The 15,647-nt window shown below is 40.9% G+C and overlaps 1 protein-coding gene across 4 annotated transcripts in view; it reads right to left on the bottom strand.

The window, feature by feature from the left end:
• shank2b (SH3 and multiple ankyrin repeat domains 2b) overlaps positions 1 to 14,413 on the bottom strand; it is a 305,670-nt gene extending 291,257 nt beyond the window's left edge. For 3 of the 4 annotated variants that reach the window (XM_040016692.1, XM_040016693.1, XM_040016694.1), the window contains exon 1: positions 13,982 to 14,412. The gene's annotated coding sequence lies outside the window, so the exon portion shown is untranslated. Of the gene's footprint in view, positions 1 to 13,981 lie in introns of all 4 variants that reach the window. The other variant, XM_040016691.1, reaches the window with a different exon arrangement.
• Between the last annotated feature and the right edge of the window lie 1,234 nt (positions 14,414 to 15,647).

Genomic DNA, 15,647 nt, shown 5'->3' with positions numbered 1-15,647 from the left:
TTTAGTTGCCAATAACTTTATTGATTGGTTTGGATATATTTGTTCTATTTGTAAGCGCGCACATTTAGTTTACTTATGTATTCATACTACTTCATTTCTTTGCTTTCTGACTAACCTTTGTCTTTTTATTTCTTACCTGCCATCATCCCTGGGAGTTGCTGGACAAAAGATGGCAGCCAGGGTTTGAAACCATTAAATGAAAAGGAAGATAATTGGGCCACACCACCACTTCCTGCTGAAGGGGAGAATGTGTGTTTTCTTTACTTTAAAAACAAAGTATTTGTATTTAATTAAATATTTGAGTTTAGGGTTTAATGGGGTTTTTGATTTTCTTCTTTGGTGTTTAGTTTATTAACAAACTAGATTGTACTGCATCGTGTGTGATTTATGATTGTGTTTGTTTGTTACCCCTCATGTGTCACAATGGTCTGATCAGCCATTATATATACCCTTGTATGTCATTTCATGTTTAGGTCAGTTATAGTTGTTTGTGGCAGTCTGTTAAGTTTGCAGTCTTTGCCTGAGTTCAGTTTTGTTTCTTTGACCTCTTTTATGAGCTCAACATTTATTACTCTTGTAAATATAATTTTTGGGGGCTAAATAAATGGAAACTATATTTTTCTAATAATTCCTGGGACTCCTCCTGTTTTTCAACTCGGTCCATCACAAACCCACAACATAATGCAGTGGCAAACATCAGTGATGGTTATATTTGCAGCAGAAAGAAAAGGTTAGCAAATGACGACTGGTAAAAATACAAACATCACAGTGTGTTTACATCTCTACTGGTCCTACTTGCAACGTGTATGCTGCAAACCCATTTTCATTTTGGTGGCACATCGTTTTTAAGCTTTTTAAAGAAGATGGAAGAGTATTAAAGTAATCAAAGTAATCCATTCCTTCTGCATACTGACATGCCTGTTTCTCCATGTAGGTCGTGTGTTTATGCTGAGGTGGATCACTGAGAAATGAGTGATAATGTCCTAAGAGAGCAGCCTGACAGCTAAAGAAAAAAAAGAATTTCACTAAAGAAACTGAAGTGTCAAAGGATTAAACCAAAATGGCCACACCTTTCCAAACAAACAGAAAGTTGTGTATCCACTTAAACATAAACTGTGGTTCACCTTACAAGAAAGAAAAAGGCTGACATCGGAGTTAATACCAAAGAAGAAGAAAGCAGATGGAGGACAAAGGAGCACCTGATCACTAAGTCCATGATGAGAAACACACAGCAGTTACTCAGTAAAGCAAAAAACATCCTTAAGTGGGATATTGCCAAGTAATGTGAGTAAGAATAGGATAGGATTTATTATTTCTATTTAATTCTGAAATTGCAATGAAACTGGAGGTTTCAATCTCAGTAACCACTCAACAACATCGCCGAGCACTCGGGGAATGATCAGTTTTCCCTTATTAGCAACTGACCTCACAACGACTGCCTGCACCCACAACTGGTCAGGGAATACACATTTTATCCTAGTGACTGGTGGTTACCAGGAGGTCACTAACTGGTCACCTGTGTGACTGGGGCCTCAAGCCCAAACATTCCCACATTACCAAAATAACTATAAGTGTTTGTACAACGGGAAATTATGAAATGATCTAAAAGTGGGCACTGTAGTCAAAGTTTTTTGGGATAATGTATGCAGGTAAGAAGCATGAAATATAGACCCAATATCAATCCTCCAGTGCAATCCGCTGCGTCACAAGTACCAGTCTGAAGCGGCAGTGGGCATGCTGGTGATTCCCTGCCAAGACTAAAGATCAGCCTTTTCCCCAACAGATGCGAGTCACAGCAGGAGAGGGCAACAAGCACGCCGGGTGGGCGAAGAGATAGAGAGAGAGAGAAGTAAAATAAAAACTGGGGGGAGTGAGGGGACAGGAAGGGAATGAGAAAGTTTTGAAGCATGACAGATTGTCAACCACCTCCTCCCTCCCATCTTCTCCATATCTATACAATCTCTCACTTTCATAGTTATCCTCATTTGCTGTATGCCTCTCTTAAACTGCTTTTACACATGGACATCAGTTCAGTTCAATGCATTTACTTATTTACTGTTACGACCCGGCTCAAGAGTTGCAACACAAATATGGAGACTAATACCAGAATTTCACAGAGATGAGGTTTTATTTTAAATTATATAGGGGGTTAGCTAAAATAGCTGGTGTGCCTCCCCGAAAGCCTGCCTCAGGTACGCCTTTATCCACACCTCACCAGGTGTGATCAATTAGCAACAGCTGAATACTCTTGCACTGCCGCTGCAAAGAGATTAGGGGCTGCAGAGTCACAAGAACAATCAACTCAAGGCACTTTATATCACAAGCTAAAAACTCTGCAACAGCACACGTCGCACAGCGTCAGGAGAATCACATCCTGTCTCTGTCCAGAGTTGCCCTTTCACACATGTAGCCATGCAACAGGAGATGGTTTGTGTCAGACACGTTCTCACTACCTCAGATTGGTTTGGGGCAAGGATGCTGCCTAGACAGAGCGTGCATGAAGAAGGACAGAGAGTAGCCTGCTCTATTCACTCAAGCAGTCAATCAGACATTACAAAGACTTTTGGCTAGCGACCTTACGGCGTACATTTCTAATAGGAGTGATGAGCGACTCCTTCAGGGCTGATAGAGGGTTTGGACCCTGACATCAAAGTTTAACTTTGATCACGTCTGAAGACAAGTTCAAAGTTTGCTCTCTCTCGTTCTCTCTCACACACAAACATTTCCTGTTGTCCCCTCCCCTCCCTCGGCTCTGTGTCAGAGAAAAGCTAAATGAGGAGCAGGAAAGGGCAGCACTCTCCAGAGACATGAGGGCGACTTCTTACTGGCAGCTCAGGTTTTCCATTTAGTTTCTGTCTAATACTCTTATATTTATCTTTATTATGGTAAGGCAGATGTGGATTTCTCTTCTGGCTTCACATTTCCCAGAATGACTCAAGAACCCTTAAACTGAGGAAGAAAAAGATCTCTTTTATTTCAGTCAAGCTACAGAGCTCATGAATCTGGCTTGTAAACTCCTTCAGAATGGCAGCATCTCCTGTGGCTGCATTAAACCTTGGTTTACTGAGGCAATTGTAAGTGCAGTTTTTCTACAGCAGATCTGTCCATTCCAAAGATGCATCATACAAAACACATCTAATACTAGTGTGCTTTTCCAAATGCTGCAGGTTTCACACTTTAGATGCACAGGCTTAAAGCACATATGCACTTCTCTGCTTTAATTATTAAGTATTATTCACCTCTGGCTCTCTTCCACAGCACGTCTTTGTCCTGTCTTCTTTCTAAAAGGGAGTTTTTCCTTCCCACTGTTGCCAAAGTACTTGCTCATAGGGTGTCATATGAGGGTTGGTGTTTTTCTTTGTTGTCTTTGTATCGCTGTGTGTTCTTTACGTTACAATATGAAGCACCTTGAGGCAACTAAATTTAATTGAAGGTTCCTCAGTCTTTTGTCTTAGGAAAAGACTTTAGGGTTTGTTAAATTTTGAATTAGTCAGCTGATTATTAACACTATCTTAAAAAAAACACACACACTAAAACCCCAATATTCAAATTCCCAGTGTCTCCAAAACATGGCTCAATGTGCCTGGAAAGAATCCAAGAAACATAACAGCTAATGGGAGGAGGAGGAGGAGGAGTACACCGGGAGCTTGTTGAGCAGCCATTTCCAAAGTCAGGAGTCATAAAAACCCAATCTCAGATCTTTATTTTAATTGAAATACAAGAGACAGTGATGTATTTCTTTTAAATATTTAAACAAAACATAAACAACACAGGATGTTGACTATAAATGTTAACTCAGGCATAAACAATGTGTTAAGGCCAGTGTTTGACCCACCTGCCACTGGAACACTCGGTTAGTGTCACCTGTTACCTTAGCACTCAATGCTCTCGTCTAGATATTGAACATATTTGGTCAATATTTGATCATCTTTAACCTGTATATTTTAGTTTATTAATTTTTTTTTTATCAAAATAAAGCTGGTTACAGTAATAAAAATATAACATTCACATTTTTAAAATGTTAGAGGGTCTATTTTCTTATTTTTTTCACCTGCAGTAGATGTATAACTCTGCAGTAAAGTCACAGTTAACCACCCAGCCCCAGTATTTCCCAGCCAGGTGTCTGTTTGTGGTCCTTGAGATCTGGACTTCAACTGGCAATGTCTGTACTTGTTTAGTTCAGGAGATATGAGGTGAACCTTCATGATCTGGAGGTTCACTCCAATCAGAACCTGCAACGGACCTAGAATTGCTTCATGTGCTGAGCTTACCAAGGCTGCAGGGACAACCAGCACCGTTAGAGTTCATCCACAGCAGAGCACAGAGCTGATTATCAAGTTACTGGCATACCTGGCAATTTAAATATTTGCTTAGGAACAAACCATACGCAAAATTGGTTAGCTTGCTTCCTCCATTCAAGTGCACATGTACACAAATGCACATAATATTACCTATGCTAGAGGTTAGGCTTAATGTTAAAATAAGGTTTAACCAACGTTTAAAACCAAAGCTATTAAAGTTGTGTGTGATTTCGTAGATGAATCCCAAGCTTGTTATTCTATTTATCATCCCCCTTTATTTTGTGCTTTTTCCTCTCTGTGCTCTCTCTCCATGCATCCCTGGCCCTGCACCTAAATGCTTCTGATCTGCAGCTTCTAGACTCACCAACCCGAGTGTTTGCACTTCTCTGTTCCGGATAAGCCAGATGGCTACCTTCCCTGACTCTAGTTCTATTTATTCTTGTTAAAATGTAGTTTTCTTCCCCGCTGTCTCAAAGTACTGCTTGAAATAAATTATAATCTTTCTCTTTGTGCTATAGTAATACAATTTGACTTTTGCAATACAGTTCAAACTATCGGATGCTGTCAGTGGTGAGTTTTCTTTTAATTTCTGATTAAATCTGATGCTCTCCTGAGCATTTATTACCTGACATTATTGCACATTTAATACCTTATATATGTGTGTGTGTATATATATATATGTATATGAACTATAAACTATAAAAGAAATTTGTTGTAACAATGCTTCTTGCCAATAAAGCTTTCCATTGGAAAATGTCTTTATTGCTCCTTAAATGGTGCCACATTTGTAAAGAAAATATATTTTTGGGAGTTCAGTATGTTGGTTGCACCCATGAAAAAACTACTGCAGCCTATTCTTCTATCGACTCTTGTTTTGAGCTTCTGGTACTGCGGTGCTGATAACAAGGCACCTGGTTTTCACCACCTGTGAGCATAGACCTTGCTAAAGTGGTCAATAGGTGTGTTTGACCAAGCATACCACGATTGACTGGTCTGTATTGCCATAGAGCAACTTCAGGCTGGTGTTCTGCAACTCCGGGCTGCAGCATTATTTGGAGTGAGCCATGGTACTACCTGCAAACTGAAGGCCAAGTTACATTTAAGAGGAAATATCAGAAACAGGCCACGTCCCAGTGTACAGTACAGTACTATTGTAGGCAGTCTTCTACAGATTTTAAATCAAGGTTTGCAGGACAATATGGCCGACGGCTCTCTAACCCAGACAACCAGGAAGAGACTGCACACAGCCAATCTCCGGTATCATAGGGCTGCCAGGAGGCCTGTCATGCTTATGTTTCAGTATCAGGCTGTTTGTGCTGGTGTTCACAGCATGGACATGGAACCTGAACATGTGACAAAATTCTGCAGCTCGGGTCATAACTTGCACTCCGTTAAGTGCTCATATTACCCCAGTTCTTCAGCAGCTTCACTGGTTGCCCATAGAAGCCAGGATAAATTTTAAAATCTTACTTCTTACATACAAGTGTATCCATAAATCTGCTCCTTCATATTTGTGTGACCTGCTCCATATCACCACTGTTTCCCGCCCTCTCAGATCCTCATCTGCCATTCATCTTACTGTTCCATCCTCGCACCTTATTACTATGGGGAACAGAGCTTTCAGTCGCTCTGCTCCTCGGCTCTGGAACTCTCCTCCTCCTGCACTAAGAAATATTGACTCCTTCTCCGTATTTAAGACACAGCTCAAAACACATCTGTTTAAACTGGCTTATTCGCTTTAATGCTGATTTTATCTGTTGTCAAGCTCTGTTTTGTAATTTTAACTTATTTTATGTATTTTATGACTACTGTTCCTTTTATTGATTTTGTTTTTTGTAAGGTGACCTTGGGTTTCTGAAAGGCGCCCTCAAATAAAATGCATTATTATTATTATTATTATTTATGGATTGTTATGTTCAGCGATGAGTCCAGCTGCATACGGCAGTTGGATTCCCACAAAGACTTGGAGAACACTATGATGACAGCTGCAATGATAGGGTAACAGCTTTCAGTGGAGGCATTGTGATGGTGTGGGGCAGCATCTCTCTCACTGGAGACACAAGGTTTGTAATCATTGGACACAATCTCTGTGGAGCGAGATATCAAGACGGCAACCAATGGCAATTCTAAATCTCCACCTGTCGGTAATACCGATTAATGGTATACTGAGGTCCCCAGATCTCCTCTGCTAGCATTAGCCATGGCCCAGGTAGAGTGGTGGAGTGCAAAATAAAGAAGGGGTAGCCATCCCACAGCAGTATGTAACCAGCGTGAGGATGGGGTGCATGGTTCTTTCACATGTTACTGAGGAGCCTGGTGTCGTGATTTGATTTGTTATATGAATAAAACTGAACTGAATTGGAATACTATATGTGCACATCATAATACAATATCTGTACGACCGCTGTGAATGCATATGCAATGCACCAAAAAATTCAAGACATTTTTCATCTTTGTTGCATTGACTTCAGAGTTGGAAAATTGAATGTAGTTAATGTGAGTTGTATGCACTTACATCAAAAGACTGATACCAGATTCTGAAAGGAAGGAAATAATTACACTGTAAACAGTACTTCCTGAAAACCATAGCGAAGAAGAAGAGTTTTACAGCGTATAAAGAGGCAGTAATTAGGTTTAACATTTACCATATCTTTTTACAGTAACAGTGCTTTTTCAAGCCATTGAGATACTCTGGGACGCAGAACACTCATAGACTAATAATTTGTAAGTCAGACAATAAACCAGTTTTATAATAGAGTTAGAATAGAATAGAATTCAACTTTATTGTCATTGCACATGTCACAGGTACAAGGCAACGAAATGCAGTTTGCATCCATCCAGAAGTGCTTTAGTGATATAGATATATTACAATATATATTAGCAATAATATAGATATGTGCGTATATTACAGAAATGGGTCTATTATGGTATGTTATAATGTACACGGTATGAAGTATGTTATGAATATGCTATAACTATAAGTATGTCAGGCTGTAGTGAGTACAAGCTATGTACAGGATATGAACAGGATATAAATATGAAAAACTATACAGAAATATGAGATATACAGCTATACAGAAATGTGAACTATGCAGGTTATAAACAGTTGTAGAATTAAAAATTATCGCATTGTACAGAATGATTATTTACACAGAATTATACAGTAGTGCAGTTAAGATATGTGGATAATTTCTACAGAGGCTGTATAAAGTGCTGGTGGTTGTGAGTGGTGGTTCAGTCCATGTTATGATTGTGTGTATGAGGGTACAGTTGTCCATTGTGTGTGTGTGTGCAGGTGGTTGTGGATGTGTGTATGTCCAGTCCATGTGTTAACGTGGGTCAGATGTCAGGAGGCAGAGTTCAGGAGTCTGACAGCTGTGGGGAAGAAGCTGTTCCGGTACCTGGTGGTCTTAGTCCGGAGGCTCCTGTAGCGCCTCCCAGAGGGCAGGAGGGGGAAGAGTCCATGTGATGGGTGACTGGGGTCTTTGATGATTTTCCCAGCCCTTTTCAGACACCGCTTCCTGTAGATGTCTTTTATGGCAGGAAGTGGTGCTCCGGCGATGCGCTGGGCAGTTTTCACGACCCTCTGCAACGCCTTCCGGTCCGAGGCAGAGCAGTTCCCCTACCAGACTGTTATACAGTTGGTCAGGATGCTCTCGATGGTGCAACGATAGAAGTTCACCAGGATGTCTGAGGACAGGTGGTTCTTCCTCAGAGTCCTCAAGAAGAAGAGGCGCTGGTGAGCCTTCTTGACCAGCTTGGAGCAGTTGGTCGTCCAGATCAGATCCTCGGAGATGTGGACTCCCAGGAACTTGAAGCTGCTCACACGCTCCACAGCCATCCCCTTAATGTGGATGGGTGGATGTGGGTCAGCATTCCTCCTGTAGTCCACGATGAGCTCCTTGGTCTTCTCGGTGTTAAGCAGCAGGTTGTTTGTGTCGCACCACTCAGCCAGACGATCCACCTCCTCCCTGTAGGCGGCCTCATCGTTGTCACTGATGAGGCCAATCACTGTGGTGTCATCTGCAAACTTAATGATGGTGTTGGAACCATCAGCAGGTCTGCAGTCGTGGGTGAAGAGGGAGTAGAGGAAAGGGCTCATCACACAGCCTTGTGGTACACCGGTGTTCATCGTGATTGTAGATGAGCAGCGGTTATCCAGCCGGACATGTTGGGGGCGGTTGGTCAGGAAGTCCAGTAACCATTTGCAGATGAGGGAACTGATGCCCAGGTCTGTCAGTTTCCTGATGAGTTGTGAGGGATGGATTGTATTGAATGCTGAACTGAAGTCTATAAACAGCATTCTGGCGTAGGTGTTGTTGTTGTCCAGGTGTGAGAGGACAGAGTGCAGTGCGATGGAGACTGCATCCTCTGTGCTCCTGTTCTGGCGGTGTGCGAATTGGTGGGGGTCCAGGGTGGGGGGCAGACAGGATTTGAAGTGTGCTAGGACCAGCTGCTCTAAGCACTTAGTGATGATGGGGGTGAGTGCTACTGGGCGGTAGTCATTGAGGCAAGATGGGTTGGAGTATTTGGGTATCGGGACGATGGAGGTGGATTTGAAGCAGGCCGGTACCACAGCGTGGGCCAAGGACAGATTGAATATGTCTGTCAGCACTCCTGCAAGCTCCCCAGAACACGCTCTGAGAACACGCCGGGGATGCCATCAGGGCCTGCAGCCTTGTGGACATTGATCCTGCTCAGCACCGCTCCTACATCGGTGGGGGAGAGAGTCAGAGGTTGATGGTCTGGCGTCATGTCTGCTTTGGTTGTGGTTGTGGGGTTCCCTCGCTCAAAACGAGCATAAAGGTTGTTGAGCTCGTTGAGGAAGGAGACATCAGAGGATGCGGGGGAGGGTTTGGTGGTCCTGTAGTCTGTGATGGTCTGGAGTCCTTTATGTTGGAAGTGATAGCAGAGCTGTACGTTTTTGTTTTTTTTCAGAAATCTCTCAGTCAGAACATGCTGTATCATGTTTAGGTGGAAGCTAGCGAGCTAACTTCCTGCTAACTTCTAACTCTGTTAAATGTAATAAATTCTGTTTTCATGGATGCCTGGATGTTAAACTTAATAGTTACACCTGGTAAAGCAGCAACATCGATCATTTTATTCGAATTTAGACCGTTTTTCGCTCTCAGTGATGCCGCAGTGATCATTTGACTTTGGGACCTGAAGCAGACGGAGTTTTGGACCCAGATTACTCAGCAAGGCTTCTGACTACTGTAGCCGTAATGCTCCGACAATCCATCAAGCGGTGCGGCTTCATAGCTTACCAAAGTTGGACTAAAACATTTTTGACAGATTTGTGAGCGCCGTGTACTGCATAAAATTGGTTCGAGGTCAGTAAGCACAACCAGTGTTGCCAATTTAGCGACTTTGTTGCTATATTTAGCGAGTTTTCAGAGCCCCTTAGCGACCTTTTTTCTAAAAAGCGACTAGCGACAAATCTGGCGACTTTTTCTGGTGTTATTGGAGACTTATTTATGACGACTTTTTGACGTGAAAACGCCTATCGCTCTTACTCTCAACAAGCAGCGGTTCTGCGGTGGGCACCTCACCCGTGCCAAAGCGCTCACGGGCGGAGGATAGTCCTCCCCCAGCTGCTATCAGGGCAAGAGACGTTCACCCCTATGCGTCCAAACTGCAAATGAATGGCGCATGAGCGAAGCTGCTGCTCCCGCACTGACTGTAACGCAGTCAGTTCTTCTTTTACTGTTATGCTGTTTTGTGGATCACAAGGTTTAAAACTACTAATAAACACACACACACACAGTAACTCCACCAGAGTGACAATTTCGGGTCACTTTTGCCGGTCCAAGCCCAGATAAAGGAGCAGGGTTGGAATTGTGACATTAAAAAACAATAATTACTAAAAGAAATTTAATTTGTAGTTCTAAATAAACTCTAAATGCATTTAGGACGCTTTTTACTCACTTTATGTCTCTTCCACGATGTTATTTCTCTCTCCAACAACGTAGGTTACAATTACATTAGCATGACCAATTATGCACATTAGGCGATTACGTCATTTAGTGACTTCTAGCGACTTTTAGGACAGCCAATAGCGATTTTCCTTACTGAGGAGTTGGCAACACTGAGCACAACCAAAATTCATACATAAGGCGCACTAGATTTTTGAGAAAATTAAAGGATTTTAAGTGCGCCTTATAGTGCGGAAAATACAGTATATGTAACTTTTAATATACAGTTACTCTTGAAACAGACCTTTAAATTTGTAATTTCTAATTGTATGACATAAAATAAAAGACAAGAATAGAGCTGAAGAATGACTTTTCAGACCACTGACAACATCTAAGAGAACCAACAAGCCTTTTCAGATCAGTGAGCTAAGTAGTGGATCTGAGCATGGATCGGTTTCTCTTGTGTCCAGGAAACAAAAACAGGCTGTGGGAGGAAATTGAAAGCTACAGAAATTAATATTCCTTTTCAAAAACCTGTGGCATGATGCCTGAAATACATACTGTAGCACAGAAAGAAGGCAGCAGGTGCAAGCAGTACAACCGTCACACATTAATTAAACATCTCTAGGTAAATGAGGCGGTCCACCCACCTATATGCTTACACCTGACATTTAGGTAAATTAGCCAACAGTAAATGCCAAACCTTGGTTGCTCAGATTGGAAGTCACTTATGAGAGATACAGGGGGACTTAAATGATATGGTTTCATGAAATCCTGGCACAGCTTCCTTTAACAGCACACAAGTAACGTGAATCCTTATTTCTGAAAAAAGAAAATGCCTATCTGGCTGAGATTTTTTAAGAATTTTAAAAGAATGAAACTTTGAAATGTTCCCCAGTCCTTAAACTGTTTCTGCAGATATTGTGTAGTACCATTTATTGTTAAAAATTGTCAAACTAAAGCTGGATTAACTTGGAGGATGAAATTCCCACTCAGTGTGCCTAACATGTAAAAAAAAAAAATCCCTGGTTTAAGAACAGGAGGGTACACAAATCCCTGGGAGAGCTGTGTCAGGATGGGCATCTGGTGTAAAAAGTCTGCCAAGTCAAACGTGCCACTCTGCACTGTGGTAACTCCTCGTGAATAAAAGAGCAGCCAAAAGCTGCTTTTTTATGGAATGCCCACCCAGAGGGAAAAAAGCTTTCTTCTGCTACCTCACAGTCAGTCGCATCAAGTTTTTTAGTAAAGAGGAAATAAATAATATGCAAAAAAAAGATAAATAATATGCAAAAATATACTTGAAAATTTGACACAGCTGCTAGCAAAGTGTAGATAATGCCACCGAATATAAGTTGTATATATAAAGAGTTTTCTGGAGGAGGTTTCTAAGAACTTAAAAAAATGGATAAAAGGAATTCAAGAATTAAATAGGTGATCTCTGATCACTGTTTCTCCTAATGCATTTATGTCAGGACAGGAAGTCTACCCACATTCAAAGAATTGTGATTTGATACTTTTAACAGATTTTTTTGGCTTTTTTGTTGCAAACAAAACCAATCACCAAACAAACGTAATTAAATCCTGGCTAATTTAAATGCATATTTAGTGCAAATTAATGACCTTTTTCCAACATATTTTCTGTAATTTCATGAGATCTGATTAAGGAAACTTTATTTTTGCAGGTTATAATTCTTAGAAAGAAAAACAATGTATTGGCAGGTCACACATGATATAAAATGGAGCAATAAGTAAATCTAGTCATAATGGAGAAAACTAAGAGTGATGCCTAAAAATCTTAAAAACTGCCCAACTATTGGACAATTTTAAACATTTTTCTAATGGATTTTTAAAAGGTTTTGTTGAAAATAAATCAATCACACAATCAATCTAACAAAAAAGTGCAAATGGCACATCAGAAACCCCTTTCCCATTTAAAATGCCTCCTTCAAAAAGAAAATGAACCCAACAACATTTCAAGCTCAATTTGGCTCTTTGTCAGTTACAGGGAAATGAACACACTCAGCTGTGAGTCAAAAGACTATTTTCCACTGCAGGAACTAGTGGGCTGCTTAAGGGTTGCCCACAACTTTTTGGTTGGACTGTTTTTGATATAAAAAAGCATCAGCTCCGGGTACAGCAGCAATCTAAAATGAAATCTAATGTATTTACTATCCTGTCACTAAACCGTGTCCTCATGTGTACTGGTAGCCATGGTAATGACGTACGGATAGTTCGGATGTCATTATGTCGTCACCTGAAGCGTCATCAACATCTCATGGTCTCCAGGTGCTACATAACTGCTAATATAGTCACTTTAAAGGTACAATGCCTATACTAATAGAAGCTGGAGCTACTGCACATGACCTACATTCCCTTTAGTGTTGCAGCTACTTCGGCGCAGAAAGAATTTACATGGCTGAAAAAACTATTAGACAGCCATTCTTATAAAAATTAGCACTATCACACACATGCTCCTGGGAACAAGGGAAAAACTACTATTGGAGAAACTGTCTTAGCAATGGCACTACACAATAAGACATATTCCAGGAAATATAAACTTAGTGGTTATGAAAACATTTATCAGTGCTTTGCCCCACCCCTTACCCCCACCGCCCAAGTGGTAGGACATTTGCCTGCCCATCATGGTCAAAATTAAATAATGCCCAATATAGTTGTCTTGTTTAGTCTAAAATTATTTTTGCCTCGTTCATCATACATGTAAGGATATTCAGTTTACTATCACAAATACCTGGGACAGGAAGAAAATATCAGAATATGTGAGACGAGTGAACCAGTCCATTTTGATCTTATTGTTTCGGATTCATTGATTTTCTAATTGATAAACTAATACACATTTGCTACCTAGTTTTTTGTATTAAGACTTGTGTTTACAAATTACAAGTTGTAGCTTCTGGCTTATGACAAAGTGAAATATCTATGACCTGTGATGCTGCAGGTCTATCACAGCCATTCCCAAAGATCTCCACACCCTCGTGTGAAATATTCTGCAATCCAATCACTACATTAACTGTGCAAAAAACAACAACAAACACCTGCAGCAGGTACAACACAAGTTAAATTGCACTGTAATAGTTCTCTTATTTCTCTAGCCTGCCTCTTCATTGTGACCTGTGATAGCAGGAAAAGCAAGAGGTGGTCAGAAAGGCAATTAAGATGTTCCAGCAATTACTGCAGCCTGGTGTAGCAGTTAGTGATGCTATTTGCTGTAAGTGTGTTTGACAAGTCAGAATGTCTGCTGTGAAAAACGTAGCTTCAGTTTTCATCATGTATAACATTTCATATGGGAACCACGAGTTTAATAAAGAGTAACTGTTTCAGTGTAATTTTTACATTTTAATTTGTAGTATGTATATGTATGTATGTTGCTATTATTATAATAAAACAGCCAATTATCAGCTGCTGTTTTTTTTTATTCTAATAGCCAAGAGCTATTAGCTATATTATATAATAATATAACAAATGCGCCTGACCTGTTAGCCACTGATAAAGTTGTTGTTAAAGAAAGGTGGCGCTGAAACGTCTTTAAGTAGGTTAGATTAACCAACATCATGCACAGCTCTAAGTCCCGCTGACTTAACACACATAACAGTAACATTCAGCATATGAGGAGATGCTCCACAAACTCTGTTGCAAGACTTTTAAAAAAGTCCATGTGCTGTGTACAGCTCAGTCAGAAGCTACTGCAGGGTTCTGTTTACTGTAAAAAGTGATAAATAAATAAATGTTTAAAAGCCACATTTTTACCTTGGACGTCTTCGGTGGTGACTCTTCTCAATGATTTATTCCTTTCGCCTTGTTGGCCCCTTCCTCTCTTCTTTCTTCTCTTAGTGAAGCTTCATTTCTCCGACTCTCCGGGCGCACCGAGGACGGTGGAGCGGCTCTGCTCTGGGGAAACTTCTAGTCCAAGTGCGGGTCTGTGGACGGGAGGAGAGAGCGTCGAGAGAGAGAGAAGAGCGAGAGGCGGCGAAAGATCTTTAAACCCGATCTTCTGGAGAGAAAGCCGACTGCTGTCGCGCTGAAATTCAATATGAGGCGACAGACACTCGGCGCGGCTCCGTGCGGCACGTCTCCCTGCCTGACAGGGAAACAGGGGAGTGAGAGAGGAGGTGGTGGGAAGGGCGACGGGGGGCCGTGTATTATAGGGACACCAAGAAAGTGCCTTCCTTCAAGACAAGTGGATGTGTGTCTGTGGACGGCAGTCATTTCTGCATCCAGAGCAGGAATCATCCCCACACTGCGTGTACCGTCATTTTAAAAAGGATTCAGATATTTCATTATCAGCAGAGGAGGTTACACTGAAGCCTCTCGCCGTTTAATAAAACATCTTCATTACAGCCTGGCAAAAGCTGGAGGTTTTCTATGGAGCTCATGAAAAGAAATCAGGTATTAAAGGATCTGAATTTCTTTATAAAAGATGAAGCAACCCCCCTGACACTACATATCACCAGGGTATTATTAAAATATCATACATAGCACAATGTAAGAGCCCATTGAGGAGTTTACACTCTTTTCTTCAAGCATGATAGTGGCCCAAAAGTAACCATAGTAATAGTTAGAATAGTTATAATAATAACTATTTTTTAATGTTGGATTTTGTAACGAGTTGACTGGAACCAGAAGAGGTTATAACAAAAACAGGTTTCCTGATGTCAGGGTGCATTCACACAACACGAAGTTGCTGTGTGCTTCAACAGCGTGGCTTATCATTAACAAATAAGGGTGTCCTTGTGGTAGAAAGAAGACGAAGAGATAATTCCATGGAAAACATTAGCAAATGAAAAGTCTGATAACACAGGGTCACTGCTGTGGTTGAGTTTGACTTCATTGCTTGTTAAAAGTACAAGTTAAAAGGATGTTACAGTGTCCAGCAGCAGCCCTTATACCATTAGAAAATTGTGAAAAAGTGATTAAAGAGAAACAGTCAGTGTTTTGTTGAGTTGTAAATTCAGTTTCACTGTAACGTTTATCTTTAGAGACGGCAGAGAGAGCGGGGAAAGGAGAGACACAGCTAAAGGAGAAAGAGCAAAAAGAGAAACAGGTGAGAAAATAGAAAATATTCACTTTGTAAAAGAACTCATTCAAACCAATGGAAGAATTGAACAGAATCTATGTCACACAGCTCGAACAGGATGGCTGCTGATGGCTGAAGTGCAGTGTGATGCAGTGTTTATGTCTTTACTAAATAAAGCTACTTAAACTGCATAAAGTAAAATGGACTGACTTTATGTGGTTGTGAGACTAAAACAACGCTGAGCACGTTTCTCCACTGATCTGATTTACAACATGTTTTTTATTTGACCTTCTTTGAAAACTTCTGGTCAGCTCAGCTAAACCTTTGCCTCAGGTTTAAAAAATGAAGTTAGCACAACTCTAAAGCCAGTGTATGATATTGAAAACTGGGCTCTTTCAG

This window comes from Simochromis diagramma, unplaced genomic scaffold (genome assembly GCF_900408965.1).
Source record: "Simochromis diagramma unplaced genomic scaffold, fSimDia1.1 OVJJ01000692.1, whole genome shotgun sequence".
Classification (NCBI taxonomy): domain Eukaryota; kingdom Metazoa; phylum Chordata; class Actinopteri; order Cichliformes; family Cichlidae; genus Simochromis; species Simochromis diagramma.
The sequence above is the reverse complement of the archived record's forward strand: the minus strand, read 5'-3'. Positions and strand labels throughout refer to the sequence as shown.